Source organism: Petaurus breviceps, unplaced genomic scaffold (assembly GCF_028583685.1).
Source record: "Petaurus breviceps papuanus isolate PSGF00001 unplaced genomic scaffold, PetGlider_PUasm1.0 490, whole genome shotgun sequence".
Taxonomy (NCBI): domain Eukaryota; kingdom Metazoa; phylum Chordata; class Mammalia; order Diprotodontia; family Petauridae; genus Petaurus; species Petaurus breviceps.
In genome coordinates, this window is record NW_027186352.1 from 23504859 (window position 1) to 23516114 (window position 11256).

General features: G+C 43.5%; 1 protein-coding gene across 3 annotated transcripts in view; it reads right to left on the reverse strand.

Annotated features, from left to right (window-relative positions):
* Nucleotides 1-11256, reverse strand: part of RHOBTB1 (Rho related BTB domain containing 1) — a 200680-nt gene that overhangs the window by 79637 nt on the left and 109787 nt on the right. Inside the window, exon 1 of one of the 3 annotated variants that reach the window (XM_069101845.1) lies at nucleotides 8744-8877. The exons of the other annotated variants lie outside the window; for them this stretch is intronic. The gene's annotated coding sequence lies outside the window, so the exon portion shown is untranslated. Of the gene's footprint in view, nucleotides 1-8743; nucleotides 8878-11256 lie in introns of those variants that run through there. 3 annotated transcript variants of the gene reach the window in all.

Here is an 11256-nt window from a genome sequence, read left to right on the forward strand (position 1 = left end):
TCCTCTAAAATAAGCCCTCCCCCGAAAATAAGCCCTATTGAGATTTCTACTGTAGTGAAGGTGATCCCCTGCGCTACACACTACATTACAGTACCCTCTGTATGCAACGTTCCCCCCCTCCCCCGGGTGAAACGCACGCCGCGCTCCAAGCTGCATCCAATCAGAGCTGCAGCAGTGAGTGCGTCATCCTGTTCTTCCCCAGTGATTTGCTTGCTGGCGCCATTGAGAGCAGTGCCACAGAGGAGAGCTGAGGCAGGACAACATAAAAACCCGGTATGTAAGCAGGAATGAGGGGGCATGATGGAGGATAAAAAGGGCATGATGGAGGAAAAAAGAAGAACTCAGGGGGCATGATGGAGTGAAAAGAAGGACTGATGGTCATAATTTTATTATTCTGTCTGTTTTGACCCCCAGACATGAGTACAAAAAGGAAGAGCTATACTGTTGAGTATAAGAAAGCAATTGTAGAGGAGTCACGTGGCAAGAATCTTGCAGTTTTCTGTAAAGAAAAACTTTTGGATCTTCGAATGGTCATAAAATGGAGAGCAGATTATAATAACCTCAATCAACAGGTGGATGAGGGAAAAGGGAAAAAGCGCAGGTCTGGATCAGGTCGGCAGCCCTTATATCCTGACTTGGAGATCCTCATTGGTGAATGTATTGCTGACAGGAGAGCAAAGGCCTTGGTTGTGCGCAGGGCTGATACGGTATTCAAGCATTTGCCCTTTCAATGGCACCAGAGTTTGAAATGGTCTCAGAAGGATTCAAAGCATCACAACACTGGTTGGACAGTTTCCTTCAACGGTATGAACTGTCCCTAAGAAGATCAACAACACTGTTTAAGCTGGAAGATGCTGAAGTTATTAAACGTGCACTTGCATTCAAGTCCTTTATTGATAGGATCGACATTTCCAAGTACCAAACCTGCAATATGATTGCTATGGATGAAACTGCAGTGTTTATGGGACAAGGATCTCAAACAACAATTCATCACAGGGGTGCAACGTCAATCTACATTCCCACCACTGGCTATGAAAGTGCACGGGTCACCTGTGTTTTGGCAATTCGTTTGGATGGAAAGAAAGCCACACCTCTCATCATCAGTAAGGGCAAGAAAGATAAGATTGAACATGTATCTGGCATTTACGTTCTTGAAACTGAAAAAGCCTGGTGTACACAAGCCGTTATAAGAAAGTGGGTTGATTTAATGCTGCCACTTGTTATGCGAGGTAACCAAAGAGGTCTGATAGTCTGGGATTCAGCCAGCACTCACCGCGCTAAAGAAATGAAGAACTTCCTTGCAGAGAGAAGAATAGATCAAGTAATGATTCCTGCAGGAATGACTGCCTATCTCCAGACCCTTGATATTGCAATAAACAAGCCATTCAAGGACCATTTGCGCATGGAAGTCAATGACTACATTGAAAATAGAATGGAAAGAAATCCACGTGGAAACTTTGTGAAGCCCTGTCTGCAAGAAGTCGTGACTTGGGTGAAGAAGTCATGGCATAAAATTACTGACAGTTGTGTCGCCAAGGCACTACGAGCAGGTTACCTGGACAAGATATATTCATTTAAAGAGAGCTATATTGCTGGACATGACAGATTGGGTCCACTTCTTCTGAAGGAAATGGAGGCGCAAGACATCCAGGATGGAATTCAGGGTATAGACACTTATGACGATGTTGTTGAAGAAGATGACATGATCATTATTGAATAAAGGTACATTTTTTTGTTCACATTTACCTGTTTATTAAAATTGCTGTCAATGTTCATTAAAATAAGCCCTCCCCTGAAAATAAGCCCTCTGGTGTTTTTCTGTCCAAAAAAAAATAATAAGATAGTGTCTTATTATTGGGGAAACACGGTACTACCAGAAGGCTGCCATTTTCCCAAGACAGATCTTATCCTCGAGAGTCCAACCAAAAGCCATACTGGAATTAGGCCATTATCATAGGCAAAATTTTTGCTGTCTACCTTGCTGGACACAACACGGACCCATAAAAAACAACTTCTGGATAAATGTTACCCCACCAAAGATGCAGACTCTCTCAATTACAGAGAAACCATTTCAAAATATAGAGACCTCAAGAAGGAATCAAAAGCCCGTGTCAATAGCATGAGATGTAGTATCATTGCCATCACTGTGTGGCTATGAGAGCTCTGCACAGGATGCTTTCAGTGAGCCAAGAGAAGGTTGGTTTAGACCCTGCCACTTCTGTTCATTTACAAAAAAGCAGTGATTTTGCCCACCTGTGCAATCATCCACTAAGTGTTAAATATCAAATAACATGCTAGCAAGAAGACTGATGGTTACTTGTCTGAGTACTGAATGTACATGCAGATAAGCATGAAACTCTCCTCCTCCTTTTCCTCCTCCTCATCATCACAGTGTTTGCAAAACACCATCCACAAGATCTCATTTGAACTTCATTCAAGTTCTGTGAGGCAGATTATTACAGTATTTAATACCCCCGTTTTCCAAATGAGCAAATTTAGGCTCAAGAAAGGTCTAGGACTGCTTGCCCAGGCCCTCCGTCAAGTGCTCTCCTCCCTTGCCATTCTTTTTATGTGACGCTCTCTCCCTACCATATACTCTATGATTCAGACACTGACCTGGCTGCTGCAACAAGCCACTCTACCTCTCAGCTCTGGGCATTTTCTTTGGCTATCTTCCAAGCCTGAAAGCTCACTCCTTCTCTCTCCACTTCTGCCTACTGCCTTCCCTGGCTTCCTTTAAATGCCAACTAAAGCTCCATCTTTCCAGAAGCTTTTCCCATCTCCTCTTGCCTTCCTTCTCTTTATCATTTCCTATTTATCCTGAATAGAGATTGTATAGATTTGTATGTTTTCTCCCCTATTAGAGTGTGAGCTCTTTGAGGGCAGGGGCTGCCTTTTGCCTCCTTCTGTATCCTCGGTGTGCTTAGCACAGTCCCTGGCATGTAGTAGAAGACGAAGCAATGTTTACTGATTGATTAATAGGAAATGTCAGGGACAAGATCTGTACTCATATTTGTCCTAATTCCAAGTTCAGGGCTGCCACTGCTCCCTCTGATCAATAACGCCTGTTTATAGCTGGGGAAACTGAGGTGCACAGGCATGAAGGTGTCCTGGCCATGGTCGTAACCCAGTAAGTAAGTGCTATAGGTGGGTTTGAATCTGGGGCCTCCACCCACTCCCATCTACATGGGAATGAGGGCCAGGGGTCGGATTTGAACCCAGATTTCTCCTGACTCCAACACACTTTCCAACAGGCCAGGATATCTGAGCTGCAGCTGGCAAGGAGCAGGCTCTCTCCTTCTCTGGCTGTGATAGGAATCCAGGTAAACACATTCCCCCAAATGTTCACTCAGATGATGTGTCAGAGAATCCGCATAGACACTAACTGTTTGACATTTTCCCATGTCCATCCGTGGGATACCACCAAAATGCAACAGAATGGAACACCCTGAGCTCCTCTCTCCAGTGTCTCTTATCTCTGCTGCAGGACAGAGGATAGCACTATCTGTCCAGAAGGCTTTGGCACTGCCCCCACTCATTGTTCTAATTCATTTTTGTTGGCTCTGTCTCCTTCCAAGACTGTAGGCACCTCAGGACCAGAGTATAAACAGGACAGGGTAATGGTGTAGGCTGGCAGGGACTTCAGAGGCCAGCTGTCCAACCTCCTCATTTTACAGATGAGGAAACTGAGGCCCAGGGTGGGGAAATATGACTTTCCCAAAATCACATGTCAAGTAAAAAATGCCAGAGATGGAATTCAAATGAAAATCTCCTGCTCTAAATCCTAGATTCCTTTCACCATACCCCAATTCTGGCTTATATTTTCCTCGTCCCTCCTCTCCAGTGCTCAGTCAGGGGATAAGTCCTCCCTCAATGGTTATTAACTGACTTACCAACCTACACAAAGCAAGACTGGAATTGTTTCCCCTCACTGTTGAATTATCAGTGTGTAGAATATGACCCAAAGAAATGTGATCAAACCTCAGTTCTCCAGCACAAGCTTTCAGGCAGCTGCAAGTACCTAGCCCTGAAGTAAACAAAGAAGCCTCCAAGAAGTGTAAGTGCCCCCAAGCAGGTTATGAATACTTAGAGGGTCGTCAGGGGCCATCTCCAAAGAATAAAAGGGATCTCTTTCCTCATGAAAGAGGATACATGGAAGGCGATGTGATACTTTCCAGGACAAAAAGTGAATGAATGCTGATAGGGAGGAAAAAGTGGCATACTTTCAACACTGAAATGATGGAGTCCATTTAAAACAGTGCTGAGATGTCAAAAACGGCAATGAAAATGACCGTCAAGGAATTTCACTGAGGTAGAAAAAACAACTTGGGCGTAGGCTGCTTCAAACACAGATATTGTGTTATGCTGAAGTTTGTTCTTACGTTCATTTCATTTTATTCTATTTTTTGCTTTCTTTTCATATCAAGGAACAAGCTGATACTTATCTAGTACATCAAGTTTAAGGGCATTTGTTCTGAAGCTAATTTTATAGGATAAGCTTCATGTACTTCACCCCCTTTGGGAAACAAAGTGCAGCTACAGTCAGCTACAATAATCACCTTAGGCTAAGGTGATTGAAAAAATCAGGTACAAGCAATTTAATTGCAAGCTAGGTAGAGCAGTGGATTGAGTGCCCTGGCCAGGAGACTTCTGACCTACTACAGTTACTAGCTGTGTGACCCTGGGAAAGTCACTTTAACTCTGTTTGCCTCGGTTTCCTCATATGTAAAATGAGCTGGAGAAGGAAATGGCAAACCACTCTTTGCTAAGAAAATCCCAAATGGGATTATGAGGAGTCGGACACAACGGAAAAATGACTGGGCTACAACAAACATTCAGTTGATAATCTATTTACAAAGTCAAAAAAGGCCACTGGTACAAAATAAGGAAAGGCCACTGATTCCAAACTTCATTGACCCACAGATATTATCCAGTCCAACCTCCTCATTTTGCAGAGGAAGAAACTGAGGCCCAGAAAAGTAGAAAATTGCTGAGGGTCACCTAGCCAACAAGTTGCAGAGCAAAGAATCAAATTCAGGTCCATAGAGTCAAAGTTCAGCGATTTTCACAAGAAAACCCAGCTCTGGCTGAATGCAGTAAGATCGCAGAAGATTCAGAGGGCCCTCAGGGGCACCTAGACCAACCCCCTTCATTTCATAGATAAGGAAACTGAGGCCTTGACCTCAGGGAGGCTAAAATGACTTGGTCCAAGGCCAAAACAGTCAGTAAACATAAAAAAAAAAAACTGCCTGCCTCTTAAGCTTTGACCTTAACTCTCAATTAAAAAGCCCCATTCACTCTTTGCATGCCAGATATCTGAGTTGGATAACTTCAACAAAACTTGAGATTGAAAATAATTCTTATTGGACGCATGCAAATCAGCATACCAGACAGAAAGAGGAACTTAAATTTTTAGCTGATGTATTAAGTTAGGATGAGGTTGCCTTAGTTTCCTCATCCGTAAAATGAGCTGGAGAAGGAAATGACAAAGATACCCCAAATGGGGTCACAAAGAGTCAGACATGACTGAACAACAAAGCCCTTCAGTTTCCTCATCTGTCAAATGAAAGGACTGAACAACATGGAGTCCAAGATCATTTCTCCATCTGACTACATGATCTGATATACTGGACCGAATACATGTCTGATCCAAAGTCATGGGTTTCAGATAAGGCACAGGATAGGAAACAAAACGATAACAAAGCAAACTCTTCCAGGCCATGGGTTTGCTTGGAGATACTACCCTGCTCTGCCCTAGAGCAAAGGAGTGAACACTGCTCCCAGCTGCCATTACCTACATCAAAGCAAAGGAACTCTCTCCAAGCCCTGACCCACAGAGAGCACCCACCTGCTCCACCTGCCCCAAAGGGTGGCCACTCACCTTTCCTTTGCAAAGTGCCCTTCTTGAATCTGCCTTTGTTTCTTTTAGGGGGTCAGATTTCTGACTTGATAGGTGTCAGGGAATCTGGGCAAGAAGCATTTTGTTGGTACTGACTGATGACTCCTCTACACCTGGGACTCTAGGAGTGACCTCCCTACATAGGAGAGACTTGCCTAGGGTTACACAGCCAGTGAGTCAGGGGAAGAACTAGGCCTTTCTACAACAAGCTCAGCTCTCTCTTCACTAGTCCTTGCTGTCTTAATTTTGCTTTTGTCTAGTATCTTCTGAGACTGATGGGTAACTATTTACAGTACATACACATCTATCCCGTATACCTTGGAACTAGATGAAAAACAAACACCTGGAAAACAGTGGGCACAAAGAAAGTAAAGAGGGCATGCTGCCATCATAGCTATGGAGCTGGAAGGCATCTCGGTGGCAATCTAGGCCAGCCCATTTCACTTTACAGATGGGGAAGCTGAGGCCTAGAGAAGTTAAGTGCCTTGTCTAAGGTCACACAGAAGTGGCAACAGTGGTGGCGGGAGACCTAGAATTCAGTGATTCCAAGCTCCCACTGTGAATACTGGCTGAAATTAGAGTGGACTTTGGTTACCCCTTTGGTCAATCTGACCAGGAGAGGGAAATCGTCCCCACTGATGGAGATTGGCACGTCCTTTGTATTTCCTCTTAGGGCTGCCTGGGTACACAGAAGGGGGATGACAGTGTGTGCCAGTATTCTGAATCTCCACGCTGGATTCACTGTTTAAAACATCTGCTTTGCCTGGAAAATGGGATTCTTAGATGGAAGGGGGAGCATTTTATCACCAGATGATGGGGGTGTTACCCAGTTACCTCATGTAATCTCTGTTACCCTGTGAAGGAGCCCTTGGTTGCATGGGCCCTGGGAATCCTACCACATTCGGTTCACTAGGGTGCCCCTGCACACATCTGCTCCCTCACCCAACATGCACTTCTCTTTAAATCAGGGGAGAAAAACCATGAAGTTAGAGAAGGGCCTTTGGATGCAAAACCCACCAAAGTACAAGCAGTAAGGTCATCACAGGGGAAGGCACTGACTTGGAATCCAAGGAAGTGAGTTCAAATGTCAACTCTCTTCTTTATTTGCCATGTGACCTTGAGTTCAAATTCTGGTTTCATACACTTACTAGATGTATGATCCTGGGCAAGTCCCTTCATCCAGTTTGTTTCAGTTTCCTCACCTGTAAAGTGAGGTGGAGAAGGAAATGGCAAACCCCTCCAGTATCTTTGCCAAGAAAACCCCAAATGGGGTCATGAAGAGATAGACACAACTGAAAAATGGGAAGAAGTCATTTCACCTATCTGGCTGTCTCTTCTACTAAAAAGGGAGGAGATCATTAAAAATAAGTGTAGACAGTATAAAGTACTTGCGAGTCTACCTGCCAAGACAAACCCAGGAACTCTACAACCACAATTACAAAAAACTTTTCATACAAATAAAAGTCAGATCTAAATATCTGGAAAATATCAATTTCTCATGGGTAGGCTCAGCTAATATGATAAAATGACAATTCTTCCTAAATTAATTTATTTATTCATAGTGCCATACCAATCAAACTACCAAAAAGTTATTTTATAGAGCTAGAAAAAAATACAAAAACAAAATTCATCTCAAAGAACAAAAGGCCAAGAATATTAAGGGAATTAATGAAAAAAGGCAAAGGAAGGTGGCCTAGCTGTTACCAAATTTAAAACTATATTATAAAGTGACAATCATCAAAACTATTTGGTACTGGCTAAGAAATAGAGTGGTAGATCAATAGAATAGATTAGGTATACCAGATATAGTAGTTAATGACTATAGTAATTTACTGTTTGATAAAACCAAAGACTCCAGCTTCTGGGATAAGAATTCACTATGTGACAAAAATTGCTAGAAAAACTGGAAAGAAGGCAGAAACTAGGCAGAGACCAAAATTTTACACCACATACCAAGAAAAGGTCAAAATAGCTATATGTTTTAGACATAAAGGGTGATACCATAAGCAAATCAGGAGAGCAAGAAATAGTTTACCTGTTGTATCTATGGAGAAAGGAAGAATTTATGACTAAACAAGAGAGAGAGAGAACATTATGCAATGGAAAATGGATAATTTTGATTACATCAAATTTAAAAAAAAACTATGCACAAACAAAGCCAATGCAACCAAGATTAGAAGAAAAGCAGAAAGCTGGGAAACAATTTTTATTGCCAGTATTTCTGATAAAGGCCTCATTTCTCAAATATATAGAGAACTGAGTCAAATTTATAAGAATACAAGTCATTCCCCAATTGATAAATGGCCAAAGGATATGAACAGGAAGTGTTCAGATGGAGAAATTAAAATTATCTGTATTCTTATAAAAATGCCCTAAATCACTACTGATTAGAGAAATGCAAATCAAACAACTCCGAGGTACTACCCCACACTTATCATACTGGCAAATATGATAGAAAGGGGAAATGATAAATGTTAGAGAAGATGTGGGAAAATTGGAACACCAATGTATTGTTGGGGGAGTTGTGAACTGATCGAACTGCTCTGGAGAGCAATTTGGAACTATGCCCGAAGAATTATACAACTGTGCATACCCTTTGATCCAGCAATACCACTACTAGGTCTGTATCCCAAAGGGATAAAAAGGGAAAAGGACACATTTATATGCACATACAAAAATATTTATAGCAGCTCTTTCTGTGGTGGCAAAAGAACTGGAAGTTGAGGGGATGCCCATCAATTGGGGAATGGATGAACAAGTTGTGGTATATCAATGTAATGGAATACTGTTGTGCTATAAGAAATGATGAGCAGGCAGATTTCAGAAAAACCTGGGAAGACTTACATGAACTGATGCTGAATGAAGTGAGTAGAATCAGGAGAACATTGTACACAGTAACAGCAACATTGTGGGATGATCAACTTTGATAGACTTGACTCTTCTCAGCAATACAATGATCTAAGACAATGCCAAAAGATTTATGATGGAAAATGCTATTCACATCCAGAGAAAGAACTATGTAGTCTGAATGCAGATGGAAGCATACTATGTTCACCTTTTTTTAAGTTAGTTTTTTTTTCTAGATTTTTCCCTTTTGTTCTGATTCTTCTTTCACAACATGACTAATGTAGAAATATGTTTAATATGATTGGACTAGATAACTCCTAAGGACTCTTTGGTAGGCAACTAGATAGCTCAGTGGATAAAACACTGGCCTGGAGTCTGGAAGACCCGAGTTCAAATCTGATTTCAGATATGCACTGGCTGTGTGACCCTGGGCAAGTCACTTTAACTCTCTGCCTTAAATCCACTGGAGAAAGAAATGGCAAAGCACTCCAGTAGTATGTTTGCCAAGAAAACCCCAAGCAGAGTCATGAGGAGTCTGACACAATCGAAGAACAAGGTAGGTCTCTTTTGAGCTCAAAACTCATTATGTTTTATTCTCTGGCATTCAGTGGGTGCTTATTGCATGAAATTTGGTTGACAGTTCCTGATCTCTCATCCTGGTCTAGACCTCTAATAATATTCATATAATCCTTTAAAATTTGCCAAAAGACCAAGAGTGCTTTGAGACATTGTCTTGCTATCCTTGTCTCAATCTCTGCACACTTTACTCCACTAATTAAGTGGGAAGACTCAGATCTGCAGTCAGAGAATCTGGGTTTGAATTCTTCCTCCACAATCTTTGTGATCTTGGGCAAATTATTTCTTCTCTCTATAGCTCAGTTTCCTCCTCTGTAAAACCACAGGGGTTGTTTTAGATAGCCCCCAAGGAGCAGGAAGTGACTGTGGAAAGGTTCCCGGTGCCACACACACAGCACAGGCCCATTTCCTCCTTAACTCAGTGCACATTTGCGCTGCCCAGATGAGGTTCAGATAAATGAGAAGAGAAGCAGTTTTCTTTCTCCCTCCCTCCCTCCCTTCTCTCTCCTTCCTTCCTTCCTTCCTTCCTTCCTTCCTTCCTTCCTTCCTTCCTTCCTTCCTTCCTTCCTTCCTTCCTTCCTTCCTTCCTATGGCCCAACTCATTCATTCACCTGTGGAGGTGTGTGCCTGCACTGCAGTCTCTGTTTACATTGAAAAAGGCTCAGCTCAGTGTTTATGGTCTAGTAGTTACTGACTCCCATAGGCCTCTCCAAGAAGTTTTAGGAAGAGTTAGAAGCAACTCCCAGATTCTGACAAGTGTTTGTAAACACTGCTTCTCAACAAGCCAGAGCCTGCCCAGACAAAATCCAAGGAATCTATACTGGCTCACTGTCCCCTATCTGGGGGGAGGCAGGTGGATGCTGTTTGGCAAAAATGAAGAAGCCTGATCTTTTCCAGAATAGATAAGCTTCAGAAGTGAAAACATGAACAAAATAAAAAGAAAAAAGTTAAAGCATGAGTGGGGAGCTGAGGGGCCTGGCAGGCACAGCACCACCAAGGGTGCTGAGTAAGGCAGCCAGGGCAGGTTAGAGGGAGTATCTCCCCTGTATATCTTGTATGTACATAAGTCTTTGCATTGTTAAACCCGCCCCCACACCCCCCCCACGGGATCAGGAGTGCCTTAAAAGCAGTGGCTGGTTTTGCCTTTCTTTGTGTATCCAGAGATTAGCCCAGTGCCTAGAACACTGTAGGTGCTGAAGGTTTTTTGACTGACATTGAATTGGAGATCCCAGGAGAGACCCTTAGGAGGGGCTGAGGAGGAGGAGGAGATGCCCCCAGGCAGGGCCATTCTCAGGGCCTCCCTTCCTAGATCTGCCCCGACAGTGGCTGGATCAAACTTGAGCAGATGTGTACAGTCAGCTCCAAATGCACAGCTTGGGCTCACTTGAGCTAAGCCAAATCCAGGACCCTTTGCTTGACTCTCCTGCTCCAACTTTCTGGCTTGCTCAAGTCCAAATATTGACATTTCTCAGCACTGAGATGTTTGATATCGCAAGGGATAGAAACAGCCCAGCCAACAAACCAATTGATTGGAATGCTTAAAATTCCTCCCCTCCCCCTTCCTGCCAGGTCTCCTGCGGTGGAAATCCCTCCCATCCTCGTACCTTTTCCTGGCTAGCCCCCTCCAAAAGTTCTGAGGACCAGGACCAGGTATGTGGGCTCTCCAAGCCCCTCAGCTGTTGTCACAGCAACCCACAACAGACTCCACAGACACAGGCAGGAGTGGGGGGTGGGGGAGCACCAAACTCTGGGCTGATCGGTAAACTATCCGAGGGTGCCAAGTGCGATCGGAGCTGGTTTCTTCTGCATTCGTGCCCCCCGAGTGCCCGGGGTGTGCCAGAGCACAGCCCTTTGTCATGCGGGGCACTGGGAGGAACCAGAGCCATTTCCGAAGGTTTTGGGAAGCCCTGCCTTTGAAGAACAGGGTGTATGGG